Source organism: Oxyura jamaicensis, chromosome 5, assembly GCF_011077185.1.
Source record: "Oxyura jamaicensis isolate SHBP4307 breed ruddy duck chromosome 5, BPBGC_Ojam_1.0, whole genome shotgun sequence".
NCBI classification, from domain to species: domain Eukaryota; kingdom Metazoa; phylum Chordata; class Aves; order Anseriformes; family Anatidae; genus Oxyura; species Oxyura jamaicensis.
This window is the reverse complement of record NC_048897.1, coordinates 49124598-49144105: the sequence shown is the minus strand read 5'-3', so window position 1 is coordinate 49144105 and position 19508 is coordinate 49124598. Positions and strand designations below refer to the sequence as shown.

Sequence of the window (19508 nt, the reverse complement as noted above, 5' to 3'; positions counted from 1 at the left end):
CTTCTTCTGCAGCTCATCACTTAGATTTATCCTCACATCTGTCATCTCATCGGGTGTCCAGAGTTCCTTCTGGGGTTTACCTGCATGGTCACCTCCCAGCCTGACCGCATTATGGATGGAGATGCGGAGCAGCACAGGCCCTGCACACATCTCCACCCAGTTCCCCTGGGCATCCCTCCACCGCAGGGACCGACCATCCCCGTCTGTCCCTTGTGGTTTCTGTCTGTAAACAGCTTAATTTTTCATGGCTCCTTACTGTCCTCAGGAGCCCTTAGGAAATCCATATCTATTATATCCATTAGACATCTGTTGTCCTCCAAATCTTTGCCTGCTTCCAAGGACTGTGATAGATTTAATGACTCAAAATTTTTGTCTCCAAAAAGCTGGCTTTTCCCCAGCACGTTTAGAGATGCGTTTGCCCATGCACCCCCCAGCTTCACGGCACTGCCATTGGGCACGCTGCTCCTCAGAGTCTGCCCCTGACACCATAAAAGCCCCCATAATTGCCACCTCCCTCTGTTCCTACACCAAGGCACCGTTAGGAGAGCACCTGCACACTGCACATTGGTGTTTGTATGGGGGTCTCTGCAAAACCAAACTGGTGGTGGCAATTTGCAACGATTCCTTTTGCCAGCATGTGCTGTGAGCCCTTCTGCTGACCCTTCAGCATGAGATGCAGCCTCCGATGCATCCCTCTGCAAAGAAATGCCCCATCACCTGGAACCCCCCCCAGACCTCACCAAGATCCACGTGGGCCAACCACTGCATTACAAAGCATGAGGACCAGAATGGCCACGCTGCTGCTTCTGCTGTGGGCCGGCACAGACACATGTCCTGGGCACCGCGAACTGTCTGCGTCGTGTGGGGAGTGGTAGCTCTTTGGAAAGACAAGCATGGTGAAGGAAAGGTGTCGATGGCTTCAGAAGGAATTATTTCTGGTTTCAGTCTGACCAGAGTTTCCCTGCAGAAAGATTCATCTCTGAGGACAGCAGCTCAAGGGCTGGGACTTGTTTGCCCGAGGCTAGGCTGTGGAGAGAGGTTTAAACCATTCAGAGGTGAGGCCAGCCCGGTAGCAATGACAGGGAATAGGGCTGACCTTGAAATTCACCATCCGTAAAGTGAAATAGTGTTTTTCCTGGCATCTCACGTTTACCTGTGGCGCTCATTGCTACAAGAGACAAAAGATTAGGAAAAGGACTGGGCACAGTGAGGAGAAAATCCACTTTAGGGAAGTGTGTTTTGTTGAGATAAATGTATCTTCTTGCTTTAAAACCAAAAAAGCCTAGCTGACATCCTAAAAAATGTCTGTAATGGGTTTATCATTCCCAACATGCTTTTTCCTCCAGGTAGGGTACAGATGACTTGTTTGGGAATAAGGGATCATAAACATGAACCAGTGTGGTGTCTTGGACTGAAACCCTATGGGATGGGTTGAAGCTCTGAGTCTGACCCTGGTTGATTTTGCAGATAAAGTCCTGTGATGGTGCCTGGATGGGCAGCGAAAGCTGCTGTCATGTGCAGGGCTGTAGGTGGCTGACCTGTGTAGCACTTGGTGGACCCCGTGTACACACACGTTGCTGTCTCTCCCTCGTGCAGATGGCTACCTAGGAGTCCGTCTGGCTGCAGCTGCAAAGAGCCCACCCCGGGCAGTCGTTCTCACGTTACTCTTCGTCTCACACTTTGGTGTCAGCTCCCCTAAGGATGCTCTTCCTTTGCATTCCCATCGTTGGGCCTTCCACTGTCTTAGTAATTATTTGTGCTTGACCCATATGAGCAATCCCTCTAAGTCCCTCCTAGCCCGCGAGAGCTTCCCACACGGTTGTTGCTGAGAAAAAAATTCATCCAAGATATAAATAGCTTGACCTCTTATCCAGGAAAAAAAAAAAAAAAAAATGTTTACTTAGGCTATATTGTTACACACTATTAATTTGATCTTGAGTTTTGATTTGCAACAAGAGCAATAACTAGTTCCTGTGCATGAAACGGGTGGAAGCCCACAGCCTTATCTCCACACAGGGGTTACACGAGTGCACGTGGAAGTCCAGCCACGTACAGCCAGACAGGCTGCTGTGCCGGTTTACGTGAAACAGGAACCCCTGGAAAAGTGATTTATTAAGTCCGAGCTGACAAGCGGGGAATGATGTTGCTTGGGAGAACATCGTCATGCATTGTAAAAGCAGCTGGGATACCGATCTTGCGTGCCCGTCACCACCCATGTCACCAGCCTGATGAAATTTTATCTCCATGGCTCATCTGCTGGAGCTCTGCGGGAGGGAATGCCACCCTCTGGTTCTGGATCAGCATCACCCAGGTGGCTGAGGAGAACAAAATGGGTTAGTACAGAATATAATAGTTCAGCTGGAAGGGCCCGCAACCATCATCCCGTCCAATGCCTGCCTCTGCAGGGCTAGCTAAAAGATGAAACCCGTTACTGAGGGCATTGCCCAAATGTCCCTTGGGTGCTGACAGCCACGGGGCACTGTGTGCCTCACCAGGAGCCCGTTCAGTGCCTGCCCACCTGCATGGTTCAGGGCTTTGTCCTCACTCTCTGGTGAGCTTCGTGCTGTCCCCACGTGCCCACCATCAGTGACCACAGAGCAGAGACCTGCACCCCCCTTTCCACCTCCCCTCCTCAGGCAGCTGTGGAGTGCAGCGAGGCCGCCTCTTGGCCTCCTCCTCTGCAGGTTGGACGTCCCCAGCCTCCTGCTGCAGGATGAACCTCCCAGCCCCTCCACCAGCACCGGTGCCCTTCTCTGGGTGCTCCCACACCCGTTTCACACTCACTGTAGAGGCTGGAATTAGGATTGGAAAAGCCCTCCAGGATCATCTGGTCCAACCACCCCCCTACCACCAACGTCACCACTAAACCATGTCCCCAAGCACCACGTCCAACCTCTCCTTGAACACCCCCAGGGATGGTGACTCCACCACCGCCCTGGGCAACCCGTCCCAACGCCCGACTGCTCTTTCTGAGAAGAAATGTCTCCTCATTTCCAACCTGAACCTCCCCGGCACAACTGGAGGCCATTCCCTCTAGTCCTATCACTGGTTACCTGTGAGAAGAGGCCAACCCCCAGCTCCCCACACCTTCCTTTCAGGCAGCTGCAGGGAGCAATGAGGTCTGCCCTGAGCCTCCTCTTCCCCAGACCACCCCCTCCCCCCCCATCTCCCTCAGCCTCCCCTCACAGGACTTGCGCCCCAGGCCCTTCTCCAGCTCCGCCCCAGGCCCTCCATGTCCTCCCGGTACCGATGGTGCTGTCCTTACCCACCCCCGATGGCAGCCCTCAGCACCACCCCAGCCCCGCATCCCTCTCCCAGCCCCGCCGCCCCCCCGGCCGGGGCGGGCCGAGTGACGCCATGGCGGCGGGGCCGAGCCGAGCCGTGCCGAGGGGCGGGCCGGGGCGGGGCGGCCGCGGCCCATTGTGGGCAGGGGCCGGGCTGGCTCCGCGCCGCGCCGGCAGGTACCGGGGTCCGCGCCCGCTCGGTGAGTGTGCCGTGCCGTGCCGAGCCGTGGGGTCCACCCTCGGGGTCCCTCCGGGGAGCGGGGAGCGGGGCTTGGGACCGAAGGGGGGCGCCCACCCGCGGCCGGGGGCTGCCGCCGCGCCGCCTTCCCCATGGCAACGCCGCCCCCTGCCCTGCTGCGGTGCCTCCCCGGGGCAGGATGCGGCCCCCGGGCACCCCCCGGCAGTGGGTTGGGGCTGGGGGAGCCGGGCTGGGGCTGCCCACCCGAGGGTGCTGGGTGCTGGAGCCCCCCGGTGCGGGTGGTGCTGTGCTGGGGGAGCGGGAGGTCGGCAGGGGTCCGGCCGCCCTGGGGGTGAGCGGGGCTGTGGCTCGTGTGAGGCGGGCAGGCCGGCTGTGTCACCCTCTGGGATGGGGATCTGGGGGGATTTAGGGGGGATTTGGGTCGGGGGCGCGTGCGGAAAGGGCGATGCCTCTGCTGCGGGCGAGCGTTTGGTGGCTGCGGTCGGATTCTGCGTGGATGAAGAGCTCTCAGTGGTAACGTCGGGATTTCATCCCCGGGGTCTGCTTGCAGACGGCCCCGCTGCATCCTTTTGGTGCTTTGGGCATCCTTTTTGCATCAAGGTTAATTCAAGGCAAAGCCAAACCAGAGCCCTCCTGCTGTCCGGAGCCGAGCGGTTCGGCTGGGCGGCAGCACAGATGAGGGGCCACAGGCTGCAAAGCGGGGTGTGAGGAGCTCAGCGTGCAAATTGGAGGTGGGCAGGAGGGTGCCAGGGCCCCCGGGTGGCCCCCGAGTGCCACAGACATTCAACACCGTGCAACGAGCCAGCTTCACCCTGGTGCACCGAGAAGGACAGCAGACAAGGCTGTTTTTTTTTTTCTTTCTTTTTTTTTTTTTTTCTTTTTTTTCCCCTCTCTAGAGGTTGATCCTGATACTGCACACAAAATCCGGCGGTGTTATGTATTAAGGCCGCCTCCAGAGCCGCAGCGCAGCCCCACTTTCCTCCCTGGGCCCAGCTGCGCGGCGACACCTCGGAGCGCTCGGCGCTCCCTGCTCGCCCGCAGCGAGGACTCGACGGGCCCCGCGGGCTGCGAGCCTCTTTCCCACCGGCTTCCTTTCCCCTGCCGGCCTCCTGCGTGGCCTCACGGGCCCGACCTCCGCCTGGCCGCGGGCCGGACCTCCACCTGGCCGCTCCTCGGTTAATGAGTGACTCGCTCTCCTCGGGGACCAGCCAGCTGCTGCCGGCAGCCACCCTCCTCCTGCGTGCGCAGGGAGCGAGAGCCAGACTCCGGGATCTCTGACCACGCAAGGTGGGACAGCAGGAAGCGTGAGGCTTCCTCCTCCTCCTTCTTCTCCTCCTCCTCCTCGTCCTCCTCCTTGTCCGGCCCGGTCGCTGCGTGCGGCCCTGCGGTGTTTGGGGCTGGCCGGGCACGCAGCCGGCTCCGCGTCCCGGCCTCCGCCCCGGGGAGGCAAACAGGATGGGTGAGGTGGAGGAGCAGCCCCGAATCCGCTGCCCTGGGCTGGAAGCGGAGTCAGACCGGTCTCGACCTGAGCCGGCTCCTTATCTGACCCTTTGTTTTCGGGAGGCAGCAGGAAGGGCTCCGCAGATGGGAAGAGCAGGGGACGACGGCCGCTCGGCCCCGGGTCGTGGTTATCTCCTCCTGCTTCTGTTCTTTGTTTTGGCTTCTTCCCCCTCTTCTCCCGAGCTGTCACTGCTGCTGAGCCACTCCTCCCTCGCAGAAAGCCTCCGGGTGGGGTTTACCTGCTGGCCCGGAGCCCCCCAGTCCCACCTGTGCCCACCATCGTCACTGGCTCGCTCCCAGCTTCAGAACCGCTGAAAGCCAGCACGAGGGGCAGGCGGCGGGGTGCCCGAGCGGGTGCGACGATGCTGTTGGTCACCAGCAGCCACCTGGCTTCTGCTTAAAAGGTTTCCTTTGAGGGATCCCACTTAAGGGATCAACCCTTGTGTCGATCCCTCCTGCAGCCCAGCACCTGCGCAGGCAGCGAGCGTACCTGTGAGGGTGGCTGGCGCTGGGCGCTGCGTGGTCATCCCCTGCCCATCCTCCTTTTGCACTCGTACGCGCCGAGCTGCTGCTGCACGGCCGCTTTTATCCCTGAAGTATTAATAAATGAAGCTCGCCTATTTCTGTGAGTCTTCCTAAGAGGCTGGCGGGGCTGCCTGCGCGGCTCGCTCGGCACTGCAAGTATTCGGGGCTTTTCCGCGCGCGCTTCAGCGGGAGATAAGCAAGGGCATCCAGCTGTCAGCTTCGGGGATTGCCAAAGCCTGCTCAACGGGATTTCTGCAGGCTTCTCGCACAAATGAGGATTTTGTTGGGGGCTTTGGTTTCTGACTTGATGCTGGTAAATAAATATCTCGGCTCGGCCTCGTGGATTGACTGGTGAGGCCCTGTGAAGCAGGGCGCGCTCGTTCTGCTGTAATTGAGTGGGCCTTAACTACAGGGCTTCAGCCTGCGTATGTTTTTTCTTTGAATGCACGATTTTATATCAGTAAATCTCCTTTAAAAGGGGAAAGAAGGTCTTGCATTTTACAGCTGTCCTATGAAGCTTGCACGGACCTGCTGGGACAGCTGTTTTTTTGCAAGCCGTGGTAGTCGAACGCTGTAGAATTCAAATCGTGCCCATATTGATTTTTTCCTCCCTCTTGAAGATAATGATGTGTGTACTTTTCGCTTCTGCACCGTGACAAACATCAGCTCTGCACTGAAAAAGGAGGTGATCTGAACAAAAGGGTGCAAGTCGGGGAAAAAATACTGTGTCTATCCTGACTTGAATCTCTGTGGCTTAGCATATAGGTTACTCTGCGCGCTGACCGTACTAGGGGATGGGAGGAGCAGCTAGGAGAAGTTTGGGGAGCAGTTAAATACGCCAGCTGGAGCTTTTTTGCATAGTGCATTTGCAATTTGTCTTTGGTTCTTTTTCCTGATGCTGTCTGGGTCTGAGCCTGGCTGGGATAAAGCTGTGCTGGTGCCGCGTCTCCCAGCTGCCCTCTCGGGAGGTGGATTGTGGCCGGTGCCTGCTGTCCTCGTGGGGTGTCACGGTGCTCTGGAATGTGCTGAAGAACCAGGAGTTCTGGGGTAGCGCGGAAAATCTCAGCCGAGTGAGTCACAGAACTTCCATATCTTTGTGGCCTCCGAGCAGAAAAGAAAGGAGGTGGAGATGAGAGAAGCAGCCGGGCACACCGTAAATACGGGCTTGGTTACCTGGAGACTTTCATGAGGTGAGCCGACAGGGCTTTGTTCCGTGAGCGGTGTGGTCTGAACGCCAGCCACCTGCATTACAGCAGCACCAAATAACGCGTGAAATCATCCGAGCAGCATCTGCCCGTGCTTTCCTCGTGGTGAAGTTAGGTGGGGTCACTCTAAGGGTGTCCTGCCCCGCGCTGCGCCGAGCTCGGGAGCAACCTCTGCGTGCTGCACATGAATCACCGCTCACCCTGCTTCGATAGTGCTTCCTCTGGCGTTGAGTCCTCGGCCTCCGGCTTTTGTTCGGAGTTTGCTGAATGAAAGGGCTTTGTGCTGCCGGGAGCACCTGCGCTGGGAAGTCACTTCCTAAATCAGCCAGATGGATGGGGTGGCCCAGCCTGCTGGTGCTCATTGATGAGTCATTATTATCGTGACTCGTTAAGGTAATAAATAAGCTGCTCGTTGACCGAGCTGCATTGACAGGCTTTGACAGACGGTGCAAAACATTGCCAACACCCGCCGGAGGGGCTGTCGTGGTGGCAGGGTGGGTGCCACCACGGGTCCGTCACTGCGGCGGAGCTGGCTCGTGGCACGGCGTTAGACCATCGGAGCACGGTTGCTGGTGCTAATTTGTTCACTTTTTGTGCCTTCCTGAAGGACAGGGTGATTGGTTTGCTATTTTTTGGGTGCTTTCGAGTTGTTTTGGAGCTCTGGTTCTGAACCTCCGGACTTGGCACCGAGGACGCACAGCGGTGCCTGCGTAAAGTGCTCGGGGAGGGGTGGCACATTGTTGGTTTGGAGGTGCCCTCGTCCTCCTGAGCTTCCCTGCTGCCCATCCTGGTGCTGGTGGCCTCGTCCTGCGGAGAGCCGGGCTCCTCGGCGCTGGCGGGGCGGCGCGGATTATTGCAGGGCTCCTCGCCGTGCCAGACAAGTGGCTTCTTGTTGCGCCTCCCGCATTCCTTCGGGTGAGCATTACTTAGCTATGCACTCCCAGCTGCGTGCTGCTCACCTGAATCACGTCTTCGTGTGTGCACGGCTTAACTGCCCCAGAGCCCGGGCTGCCCCTCGCCAGGCTGCACCGGCAGAGTTCAAGCATTTTTACAGGAGGGGGAACTCCCAGGCTGTCACCGGGAGTTTTGCAATGGGACTCCTCATCCCTTCTTGCGTGAGCAAAGCCCTGGCTGGAAGCGGGTTGTGCACAGCTCCAAACAACCCATCAGCAGCCAAGTGCTGGTGGTATAAAGAGGGGGAAGACCCACTTAATTCATCAGCCCCGGGAGGAGGGGGAAAGGCAGCCCGGGATCGTGCAGCTCAGAGCCTGGTTTTTTGGGGGGTTGCATCAAACAGCAGCAGCTGGGCTCCCTGCTGATATGCAAACCTTGGCTGTGTTTGGTAGTTTTGGGGAAATCTCTATGGGGTGGGGGTTCTTTCAGTGCGTTACGGGGGTGAGGGTCAGCTCGCCTGCCCAGGGAGGTTCCCAGCGATGAGCTTTTGAGGGTGAGCTATCAACAAATAGGAGCAGCACACGAACGCTTCTTGGAGAGGAGCAAAACTGCAATTTTTTATTGTATTTCTGAATGCCTGCTCCTCGCTTGGCCTCAGCATCTTCTAAACAAATGTTGCTTAGAGGAGAACCCTTATGGGCTCCGGTGTTTTGTCGTGGAGAGTCCACGGTAGCTGAGGACTGGTGCAGCTCTTTCCTTCAAGGATGCTTGTAAGGGGCTACAAGCTTGCTTGTGCCAAGCTCTTCTCTCCTTTTGGATGGGGACATTTTGGATTTTCGGCTGCCCCATTGGGTTGGCACTGTGCTCCTCACGCAGTGCACAGCACTCGACTGCCGTGCCCCTGCCCAGTTTGGGGTTTTCTTCTGGAATATGGGGCTTCTCCCATCACCTGCCCCTGCTGGCGTGCAGGGATGTTGGTGGGGTTGAAGGCCTCGGGGTGGAATCCCGTGTGTTGCTTGGCAGTGCCGGGCAAGAGCTGGGCAGCAGGAAAGCTGAAGTCACAAATCCGCTCCGGTAAGTCACGCCGAGGACTGTTTGAACTGCTCTAATCCCCCGTGCCTCCGGAGCAACCCTGTTTACAAGAGGCGACGCTTCAAATGTCTGTCCTGACAGCTATTTTACGTAAGGCATTTGCTTACTGAAACTCTCTGGCAGGAAGAGGTTGGCTTTGAGACCTGACACGGCACTCCCTTCGTCACCGTCCCCTCGTTACAGATGCGTCCCACAAAGCGGCTGGAGGCTCCCCGGGGACAAGTCAGTTCCCTTTTTAAACTCCAGCTCCTTTTATCTTCGGCGCAGACTGCTGTCTGGGAAATCACATGTGAAATCGCTGGTGGCTCTGGAGCTGCAAGAAGTCCCTCCTCCCCATTACACAGAGCAAAAAGATGTCAGGAAAAATTTCTGGAGTGTGCTAAACGCTGTAATCCCTACAGACAGCTTACTTTTGGATCTGGAGTTGGAGGCAAGTCTTGGTGCTCATGGTTTTTGTGCATTTACTTCTGTACTAAATGCTGCTCTTCCACTCGCCAAGTTCAACGTTTGCCAGTTCTTCATCGTGAGCGATGCAGAGGTGATCATGGTGTGTTCAGATGCGACGTGTGATGGGGTCTGCTGTGGACTGTGTAGGCGTGAGACCGAGCGGTTCCCCTAGTCGGCACGGCGTGACTTCCTTATAAAGGTCCATAAATACAGCCTGGCCCTGGTTCTTCAAGCCATCCTGTCGCCTGACACGTTTCCGCATGAGCAAAAAGCGAGTAAGGACTTTAACCTGGTGATAATCGACGGGTGGATTTCCAGGAGGTGGCCAGCAATTGCACCACATGAAGCTCCGCTGACTTTGGGCCGAGGCTGGGCCAGCTGACGGGGGCGTGAGAGCGCGGCCGCGCGATGGCCCGGCGCTGCGGGGCGCGTGGGGAAACCCTGCTGTTGCACCCTGACCTAACGCCGAAGTGTTTTTGTTCCCATTTGCATCATGTTTTGGGCTGCATCTGGAGGAGAGACCGCGGCTGCGGGGCCTGGCATCGTCATGCCGTGGGGTGTCGGAGCCACTGGGGACCCGGGGACCCAAAGGCTGAGCTGTCACGGGGTGGGGGGAGAAGGACCCATGGAAAATGGGTGCTCATTTCTCCCACAGGGGGGTGGAAAGCACATCCAACGTTTGCCTTGTCGGATAATGCCCTGGGGAGGCTGGACCCAGCCTCTGGGCTGCACTCTGGCTCTCTCCCTATAGCGAGCCCACCCACACTGTGGAGCTGTGCAGAATTGCAATCTGCCCCTCGCAGAAACTCCCCAAGGTCCGTGCTGTGAATGTCCCAGCATGACAGTGGGTGCTTGGGGCATCAGCTGAGCCCTTAAAAGCTTGCAATCACCTTCCTCGCAGGGCTCCAGCCCGCCGCAGCACCGGGAGCTCCCCTCTCCCTGGGGTGCAGCTCTTCCCACCCAGCAAAACTGGCTGGCATCTGAAGAAATAAACAGGCCTCCTACGCCAGAGCAGGGAGTCTCGGGCTGTTGCGCAAGGCTGGAAGCACAGAGCCCTCTCATCACCTCGCTACCTGCGCCCCTGCTGCTGCCTTCGCAGCCCTGGCCAGCGATTCCCAGGGCAGGATCCGTGCCACAGGCCGGGAGCTGAGCCGCTGCGGTGCTCAGCTAACCCCAAGCCTATTAAAAGCCCGCAGGATCGACTCTTCCCCTTCCTCCTCCTGCTTCCTTTCCCCCCCTCCCCTCGGTTTTCAACACCAGATAGGCAAATAAATCATCTCGGATGTGATCGCACAGGAAACACGCTAATTTTTTTATTATTATTATTATTTTGCAGCCGAGTGAGGAAGTGAATTCAGCTCTCCAGGGTTTCGGTCCTGTGCGCTTTCTAATCACGAGGCTCTCCGTCCTTTCAGCTCCGTCACTCGTGCAGTGACGTTTCCTCGGCCGCCTTGGCTTTTCCCCTTGCTGCTGCAGACCTGCAGGAACAATAGCTGCTGGGAACGCTCCCCAACACACCGACATGGATGGTGGCTGCGCGTGGTGCGAGGGGGAAAACGCGCATTTGATCTGCATTAGATCGGGTTTTGTTGTCTTGTTTACTGCCTGGTTCTTCCTTTTCCTCCGAGAAGAGCAACCCCTTGTTCCTGCAGAATCCCCAGCTTTTTTCCCCAGATTTGCTCCTTGTTCCAAGTAGCGTGCTCAAAGCCCCGCGTTCCTTTGTGCATCTTGTCTTTTCTTTTTTCTTCCTTTTTTTTTGTTTTCCTTTTTCTTTGCCAGTGGGGGCTTACGGAGTATAATGGGCAGATTAGCAACTGTATTTGTGGAGTAACCCATCTTTGTGCGGGTCTGGCTAGAAACCAATTAAGCTTGTCTTGATCTCTAAATGAGATTTTTGTCGAGCGCCTTGCCCAACCGCCTTTTACATCCATTAATAGCGGGTGGGATTAAAATAGCTCGACGTGTAAAGATCGCGTGTTGGATAAACAAGAAGCGGTGGTTGCAGGGAAGTTCCCGGGGATGTGTGCACACCGGTGCCTCTTTGTGCCGTGGGTTTGTAGCTCTGTGTTTCCTGAAGCCTGGCATTAAGTGCGTTTGGCTACGGCTGTGCAAAGCCCGGCGATATTGTACACGGCGTGGGGACGGATGCAAAGCTGCTGAGCAAATTGGGAGCTTTCCGTGGGCTGCGTTACCGCGGCGGTCCCAAACACCCGTCGGTGCGCGTCCCCTGAGCTCCTGGTGGCTCTGAGCGGGATTCCTGCAGTCTTTAGGTGCCTGGAAGTGCCGTGGACTGCCCGTGTTCCCGGGTCCCGGGCTGCTTTTTAGCCTGGGAAGGAGCCCAGCAGCTTTCCAGGTGTGGGTGGCAGGTGGCAACGAGGACCCGTCCCCACATCCCTGCCTCGATGGGGTTTGCTGCTGGCTTGCCCTGCTGCTGCAGTGAAAACCCATCCGGGAGCGGCGCTTTGGTGCAGTGTTTTTGAAGAAGAGCAGCTAAATAAAGATGCCTTTAATAAACCGTGCCTTCAGGGAACCCTTGTATCTCGTCCCAGGCTGTTTCTGCGTCGAGATAAGATTGTGGAGCAGCTGGATTTGCGCTCTGCTTGGCGGGGGAAGGGCTGTGGGATGCTTTTAGGGTGCAGACGTTCATTATTTCTTTGTTTATTTACTCTATTTGTAAAGCAACTGCAGAGAAGCAGCACAAAACCTATTATCTTCTCTGGTGAACACCAGGCTTCTCTGGTGTGCCCGGATGGTGGGAAGCATAACCTGAAGGGAAGGAGGGGAATAAAACACTGAGCAAACTGCTCCAGTTTTCCCCATCCCCACCCTCCTGGTGGCCACCCGGCTGTCACCGCGTCGCTGCCCTGGCGCGGAGCAGGAGCATCACAGCACTGTGACTCTTTAAAGCCCAGAAGCTCTTCAATTACTTGTGGAAGTGTTGGGATTTTCCTCGCTGTATAAAAGTGCCCAGAGATCAGGGTTTAAAGAAATTCCTGGTGGCGCCAGGCTCCTGTCCCGAAGCTGGCACAAAGGTCCTCCTCCACGCGGTACGTGGGCTTCGGTGCGTCTCAGTGCCCGAAAACCTCAGGGAAAAAAAAAAACAAAAACAAAAGCGTGAGATGGTTTTGGTGCTCGGCTGGGCTGCGATGGAGCTGGGGGCAAGGTGGCACCGTGCTGCCGGGTGAGCTGGTGCTGCGCCGTGACCTGATGTGGCGTGGCACTTGATGTGTCCTTACCGGGGGGAAAGTGTAAAAATAACCGTGTCTTCGGTCGCATCTGCGTGTTGTGGCCGCGGTGGTGGGATGAAACGTTACGGGTGGAAATTAGGCAGGGAAAACAAGCCTTGCCCTGGAGCAGAGCGGCTGAAGACCAGGAGGGAAATGTCCTCATCCTCCTCCCGCTGTCCCGGCTCCTCCTCTTCCTCCCTTGGGGCTGAAGGAGCTGCAGAGGTCACCGCGCCTCATCGCGGGGTCCAGACAGATGACAGCAACCCCGGTGAGACTGCGCCGTGCCGGAGGCTTGGAGAACCTGTTGGACCTACTCCACCACCTCTTCGCTGTGCGTTTCCCCTCTCAAAGCCTCGCAGGAGCCCGTCTGTTCCTCCTCCGGAGGCCACCGAGCCGCGGAGCTGCAAGGAGCGTGTTTGTCTGAGACGTGCCCGGGGCGGCCGGGAGCTCCTGAAGGAACTGGGCTGAGCTCCTTTAATCTGCAGTGGACCCAAACCCCTTTGTCTTCCGTTTGAGTTAAATACACCCTTGAAGATGCGGTTACTGCGGCCAACTCTGATTTTGATTATGCAAAGCGGCTCCAAACAGGCCCAGGAGGAGAATCCCATGCCAGGACTTGGTGGGGAGAGGACACCCCATGGGCAAGGTGCTGCTGCCTCCTGCTAGCCCATGGCTGGGCCGTGCTGGTGGCCAAGATGTGGGGTGCTTGGCAGGCAGCAGTGTGGGCATCTCTAGCTCGGGACGAAGTGGGTTTTAGAAGCAGTTGGTCTTGCTGTGGGGCCGTAACCTTTTGTTGATGTTGCATGTTTGAGGCTTTGGTGGCCACACCGCGGCTACCTGGGCATGGCTGGAGGCTTCGGGCTGGAGAGGAGGGCAGGATGGAGAAAGGTCTCTGCTGCTGCAGGCCTCCCAGAGGCAGCAGTGGAGTATTTGTGGATGCAAAGGAATAAAAAGCTGTTGGTCAGCTTGAGCAGAGATAGGGCCTTTTTGTCTGGGAAGGTAAAAAGGTAAATTGAACACCAGTGGGGGAATATTGTGTATGTAGTTTACCTCCTGAGGCTTGTCTTGTGGGATAGCATCTGAGATGCCTCCGTGTTTGGGCTTCCAGGAGTCCTAGAGAAACCAAAAAGTCACAGCAGGTGAAAAGTGCTGCGGCATCGTCCCCCAGATGTGCAAGGGCCAGCCTCAAAACAGAGAGCTGCCTTTTCTTTCCAACCCTCTCCGTTGCAGGCTTCAAAATGGCCAAGCAGGGAGCTTGTCGGGAGGGCTTTAACAAAACAGCTTGCTATGTAAAGGCGACGTTTCCTCCCCACCATCCCCAGTCAGGGCGCTGGGGTTTGTTGTGGTTTTAATGTCACCAGCAGGGGGAATTTGTAAGAGGCAGAGGCGTTCCCGCAGCACTTCTTGCAGGTATCATCCTGCGGGAGCACATCCGTCGTTGCTCAGCGTCTTTGCTGATGCAAAAATAGATCTCAGGTTGATGCTGACTTGTAAACTGGCAGATGAGCTGAAAACGGGGGCTCGGTAAATGTTTCTAGAAGATGATTTGGAGCTGCGGATGGTGGTCTGAGTCTTGATAAGCTGCAGTCGCTGCTACAAAAGGCTCTTTAATGTTGCTGTATCTGCCTGGGAAGCAGTGGCTCCAGCCATGGACACGCAGCAGGCTGGCAGCAGGGGCTGTGCTGGGCCCCTGGGTCCTGGCATCGGCATTGGAAGGGGCTGGTTTCACTGATGTAAGAGCACGCAGAAGTGCCGCAAATGCGCAGGAGCTTGGGAAAATGCTTTGTGCTGCGGATAATACAAGAGCTCCTCTTGCCTTTTATTCGAGAAACTGAAAAATTCAAGAGTACGTCGCTTTGTCAGAGAGGCGGTGGTGAGCATCCAGCGGCTCTCAGCCTGGCGAGGAGCACGCACCTGGAAGCTGAAGCCAGACGAGTGATCTCCAGAGCTGACGCTCCCGCAGCGCTGCTGCCAGCCCAGCCCGATAGCCCTCATTTTGTCTAGTCCTGCTGCTCCGTTTTCCATGAATCAATGAATTCATCCTTGCTTCCGTGCCTGGGAGGTTTAGCTTGCTCCAGATACCGAGCGTCTCCATCCTGAACTGCACCAGCCCTGGTGCACCATCCTCTTTGGGGAGCACGCTGAGGGTGTCCGGCCCTGCCTGGTCCCTCCAAAAAGAGCATCTGCCAGCATGGGCTAAAGGGATCAGGGCGGCTGTAAGTGAAACAGTTTCTCTAGGTATGCGTGTGGAGCTTGAGGAATTTGTCCCTGTGCCAAGCAATTCCTGATGTTACAAGTCCCGGGGAAAGCGAAGCCAAAAATAAAGGGGGGAGGGAGCGGTCGCCTTTTGAAGGAAACCGGGGCGCAGGAATCTCGGTTGCAGGTAAATTTGCCTTTCAGATCTCAGCGTGGCATTTCCTGTCGGGAGGAATCGGAAAATTCCCGTTGCACCACACCACATCCCCTTCCGAAAACTGCTTCTGCGAGCCAGGGAGCGTGCGTCCTTTGAAAGCGATACACACATGTTTGCTTAAGGAGCCTGCCGTGGGACGTGCCTGGAAGAACTGGGTCCAAAGCCACAGTTTTGCTACGTGTGAAGAAGTCAAAGATAACACCGCCATCCCCAAAGCCGAGCTTGTTTCTGTTGCCTTATCTGAGCATCGGAGCATCGCGATGCAGCGGGGCAGGAGCGGCGGTCACGGGTGGGTTCATCCAACGGCCAAGCCCCAGGAGCTGACCTTGCTTCGTTCTGCACGCGGTGGGGTTCTGGGGTGTTTTGTTCTGCCCAGAGGGGCAGAAGCTCCCTGCCATGTGCAGGAGCTGATTTCTGTCCTCTCCTCGTGCTGCGGTGCTGGTTTGGGCACCTCAGAGCTGGTGAGCCCAGCGCCCCAGGCTGCCCATGGACCCAGGGGCCCTCTGCTCCTCGGTCGGGGCGGCTGCGAGATCGTTTTGCAGCTCTTGCAGATCAGAGCTTGCGCTGGGGGGACCCAGAAATGTTCCCAGAGCCAAAACACGCCGCGGTGAGCGGGTGTGCGCATGGGCGCTCTGGTTCTGATTTCCTTCGTCGCTGCGGAGAGCAGCCGAGCTGCACACGATGGTTCAGCAGGATGTCCTGTCTTTTGTTCCTCGATATTGGAAAAGTCTGTGTGTGTGTTTGTATTTAAAATATATAGGTTTTTAACATCACTATTTGTGAGCAATGTCACTTGGGATGTGGTGCCAGGGAGGGATGCCTGCCTGTTGTGCTGGCAGCTGTGCGATGGTCCCGTCGGTTTGGCGATGCTTGCACTTGGGAAGGAACAAATGTTAGCAGGGAGTGATCCGAACCTCCTCAAACCTAGCTGGCGAGGCTCTGAGTAAGTCTTTTAATGCGTGCCCACCTTGTGTTTGCTGTCCCTGTTTTCCATCACACGTGTTGGCGTGTGGCAATGAAAGGGATGCAGCTCGTGGTGCTGGGGCTGGCTGTGGGATCGCTGATTTCTGGGGTGGCTGCTGCCCATCCTCTGCGACAGTGTGAGGAGCAAACCCAAGGTCAAAGCATCAGCGTGCCCGCAGCAACCCAGAGCGGCCGTTTAAAGTTGTCATTTCCAATAATTGTCACCATGGTTTCTCCTCCCTGTCCTCCCCCCATCCCCGTGTTCTTCCCCGGGCACCGTGTCCCTCCCCACCCACCACCCAGGGCTGGCGGGATCCGCTGGAGATTTATGTTAAAAGGCAAATTTTATGTACGTAATTAAAACGTGGTATTGCTGAACAGAAATGGGATTTAGTGCTTAATGCTGCAACTCTTTCTGGCGTGCAAGGGCGAACTGATTGATTACTGAGGTTTGAGATTAAATATTCCCCCGAGCTTCGCTGGTATTTAGTGTGGTGGGGGAGGACAGAGAGAAAGGGGGAAGGAAAATGAAGTTTTTCCTCTGAGGCAAGGAGAGCAGGGTGATGGCTGCTGAGCAGATCCCCTTGCCCTGCTCTGGTGCCGTCTGCTGTACCAGAGGCTCCTGGTGCTTTGGTCATGGACCACAATAAATCAGAAGCCTTTTTCTGTGCTTGTGGTGCTGGGCAAGATGCTGGGGGACTCTGCTGGTGCCTTGGCATCCCATCGCATCCCAGCACGCCGCATCCCATCCGTGTGCTCCTGCCCCCTCCGCTTCTCCCTGGGAGCACACCTTATTTACTTCCCTTAATTTCTTTTAATCCAAAAAAAAAAAAAAAAAAAGCTCCATTTTTGGTTTCGATGGCCTTTAGGGGAGGAAAAGCCCAGCGTGCCACTCCCAGAGCGAGTGGTGGGAGCTTTGCCGTGCGAGCGCACGCTGGAGAAACAACCCCGTGTTTACCCGCTCGGGGAACTTTGCTTTCATTGATGTCTAATTTTAGCTGATGGCAACGGATCCCCCCGGGGTACTGCAGAGGTTTCCTATCGGCGCAGACCTTAAGGAACACGCATGCAAAAAAAAGCACTCACATTTATTTCTGCGAATTCTTTTGGAAAGGGTGTGACTGATTTTTCTGCGAGCAGCGCAGGCACACACTGGCTTTGTTCTGCTGCAGTCTGGCCGGGTCGGGTATTTCAGGTCTTCCAAGATTTAATCAGAATAATTAGTTACTGTCTGTTTATACCTTCTGTTTTTGTTGCAGGGTTTCCAAAGGGCGTATTTATCTTTCAGAGTGCTGCCTGAGTGTCGCTTAATCATTAAGCATCTGATTTCCTCCAAGTTATCTGTCATGCTGCTTATGTAAGTAAATAAAAAAAGGGGGTGGTGGTGGTGGTGGATTTTGCCTTTGGGGGGGGGGGGGTTGGAAAGATTTTCCCTGCTGGTGATTTCCCTGCTTGAAGTGATGACTGTGTTTGGTTCCCAGCCCCTCATGTGATGATCAGAGGACTGCCTGCTTTGATTGGCGCTTAACGACCCAGCCAGCTTAACGAGCTTGCTTTCAGCCAAGCTCTTCGTGTATACCCCTGTAAACTGGCAGGGTCTGTGTTACTCGGTGAGGTTTCAGAGGGGGGAAAATGTCTTTGCAGGAATAAAGGGTGTTTGCTTTCCCTTGTACAGTTATGCCTTTGACTCCTTCTCTCGGTGGTGTCCCTTATAAAAGTCACAGTTCTGCCTGGAGATGAATTAGTGCTACAAGTCTGCCAGGCCTGGCAATCCGGTTGGTTTCCAGCTTTTATTTGCACGTAGGGTTTTGTAAGGGAAGACAGTGGGGTATACATTTCTCCCCTCCCTAATAAAAGAACGACACAGAAAATACACTGAAAAACAGGAAAATAGGAGTGGAAAACCTCACCACGTGACAGGTGTGGTGCTGGGGCCACCCCCGATTCATGCACGGAGCCTAAATGAATGATGTGACTGTTTTCCTTCAATATTTGTCACTGTGGTCCCGAGAGCAGCCTGCGCAGAGGGGACAGAGCAATGCTGGGGGGAGCGGGGCTGGCGGTGGCACAGAGGACAATGCCTGGGGCTCCACAGTTTGCCTCTTTCTCTTGGTTTCACTTTCTTGGGAAACCGTGCCAGTAGTCAGGAGTCACGATGCTGGCTCGTCGACCGCCTAATTTATCGCGTCGGATATCCCATGCGCGACCCTCGGGGCCGAGGGTGCGGGGCACGCGCTGCTCCCGGTGATGGATGTAGTCCCGCAGCCTTTTAAACCCCGAAGCCTCCATCCCATCAGCTCCTCCGCTCGCCTGTGTGATGCAGACCATAAATTTTCTCTGGCCGGCTTCTGTCCTGAGGTCAGTAACTGCAGTTTAATTAGCTCCTGTCGAGGATTACGGATGCGTGGCGTGGCTTCGCTCGCTGCCTTCCCATGCAAGAGAAGAGGCCGGTGCGAGGAGGGGCCGTCAGCATCTGCCTGGCCTTGGTGGCTTCAGAGCTAGGAAAACTTGCTCATGGGCAGGCTGAGCTCAAAGTCCATCTCCTCTCTGCACTAACCGGGGAAGGCTGTAATTCCCGTGGTTATAAGGAAGACGTTTTTCATGCTGAGGGCGGTGAGGCCCTCGCGTAGGCTGCCCCGAGGAGCTGTGGCTGCCCCATCCCTGGCAGTGCCCAAGGCCAGGCTGGATGGGGCTGGGGGCAGCCTGGGCTGGGGGCAGGGGTTGTGCCCATGGCAGGGGCTGGGATTCGATGGGCTGTGAGGTCCCTGTCAACCCAAAGCATCCTGTGGTTCTGAGATGATCCCAAACCGCTGCACTGGGGCATGCGTTGGGCCCTGTGCCACATCAGAGCCAGCACTGGGGGTAAGCATTTCCGTTTCCTTGTCAGCACGGCCACTCTTCAAAGAGAAGTTGTCCCCTCTGACAGCTTTTGACTTGTTCTTTGTGTAACATTGGCACGATCCCGGCTCCGATGGCTGTGGTTTCCCCACCAGAGGTGTCAGTGACATTAGAGGGATTCTGCTCGGCTCTCACAGCCAGTGCTGCCAGGTTGCTGTTGCCCTCAGCCTTTCTGCTCAGGTGAGAAATGTCCAGTGTGATGGAAATATCCTTGAGGAAGGCTGTCAACCAGAATTTTTCCGTGATGTTGACCCAGGCAGAAAGCTGGTGTAGGACTCCTCTTTCTAGCAACGCCTCCTGAAGCACCCACGACATGCGACGCGTAGCGCTGCCGTTGGCTGCCCAAGGCCAGTGGGGATGGAGGGTCTCTAGCCCCTCTCCATGCTTCCCTGCTTGCTTCACTGTGGCTTTCCCAGGTCTGCTGTGGTGGCATTTGGGCAGAGGTTGGGCTGAGAGAGAGGTGGGAGGAGGCGTAAGGGTGCTGGGAGTGGAGGAAGAGTGGAAATGGGGAGTGAAGAGGGAAGGGAGGTGAGCAGGGCCTTCAAAGAGGGTGCTGGGAGGAAATGGAGGCAACTCGGCTCGTTTATAGTGTTAATGCTGTACAAGCTGCTTAGCTGAGCGAAGCACTCACTAGGGACATAAATTTGGCTATTAAATAGCTTTGGAGCAAGTGAGTGCTCTCTGTGTTGCTCTCCTTTCCCCTCCGTGGAGAGAGTCACCTCCTGTCCCCATCTGTTTTTAAAACCATCTCTGCCTCGGGACGCAGGAGACACAGCTTGGCACCTGCATGCTTTCAGAATACCCTTCCAGATGTCCCCATGCTCCTCGTCACTCCCATCCCTTGATTTCTCCCAGCATGGC

General features: G+C 56.2%; 1 protein-coding gene across 2 annotated transcripts in view; it reads left to right on the top strand.

Annotated features, from left to right (window-relative positions):
• Positions 1-3347: 3347 nt before the first annotated feature.
• Positions 3348-19508, top strand: part of DAAM1 (dishevelled associated activator of morphogenesis 1) — an 86234-nt gene continuing 70073 nt past the window's right edge. For both annotated transcript variants that reach the window (XM_035327312.1, XM_035327311.1), the window contains exons 1-2: positions 3348-3484; positions 17009-17106. The gene's annotated coding sequence lies outside the window, so the exon portion shown is untranslated. The remainder of the gene's footprint in view (positions 3485-17008; positions 17107-19508) is intronic.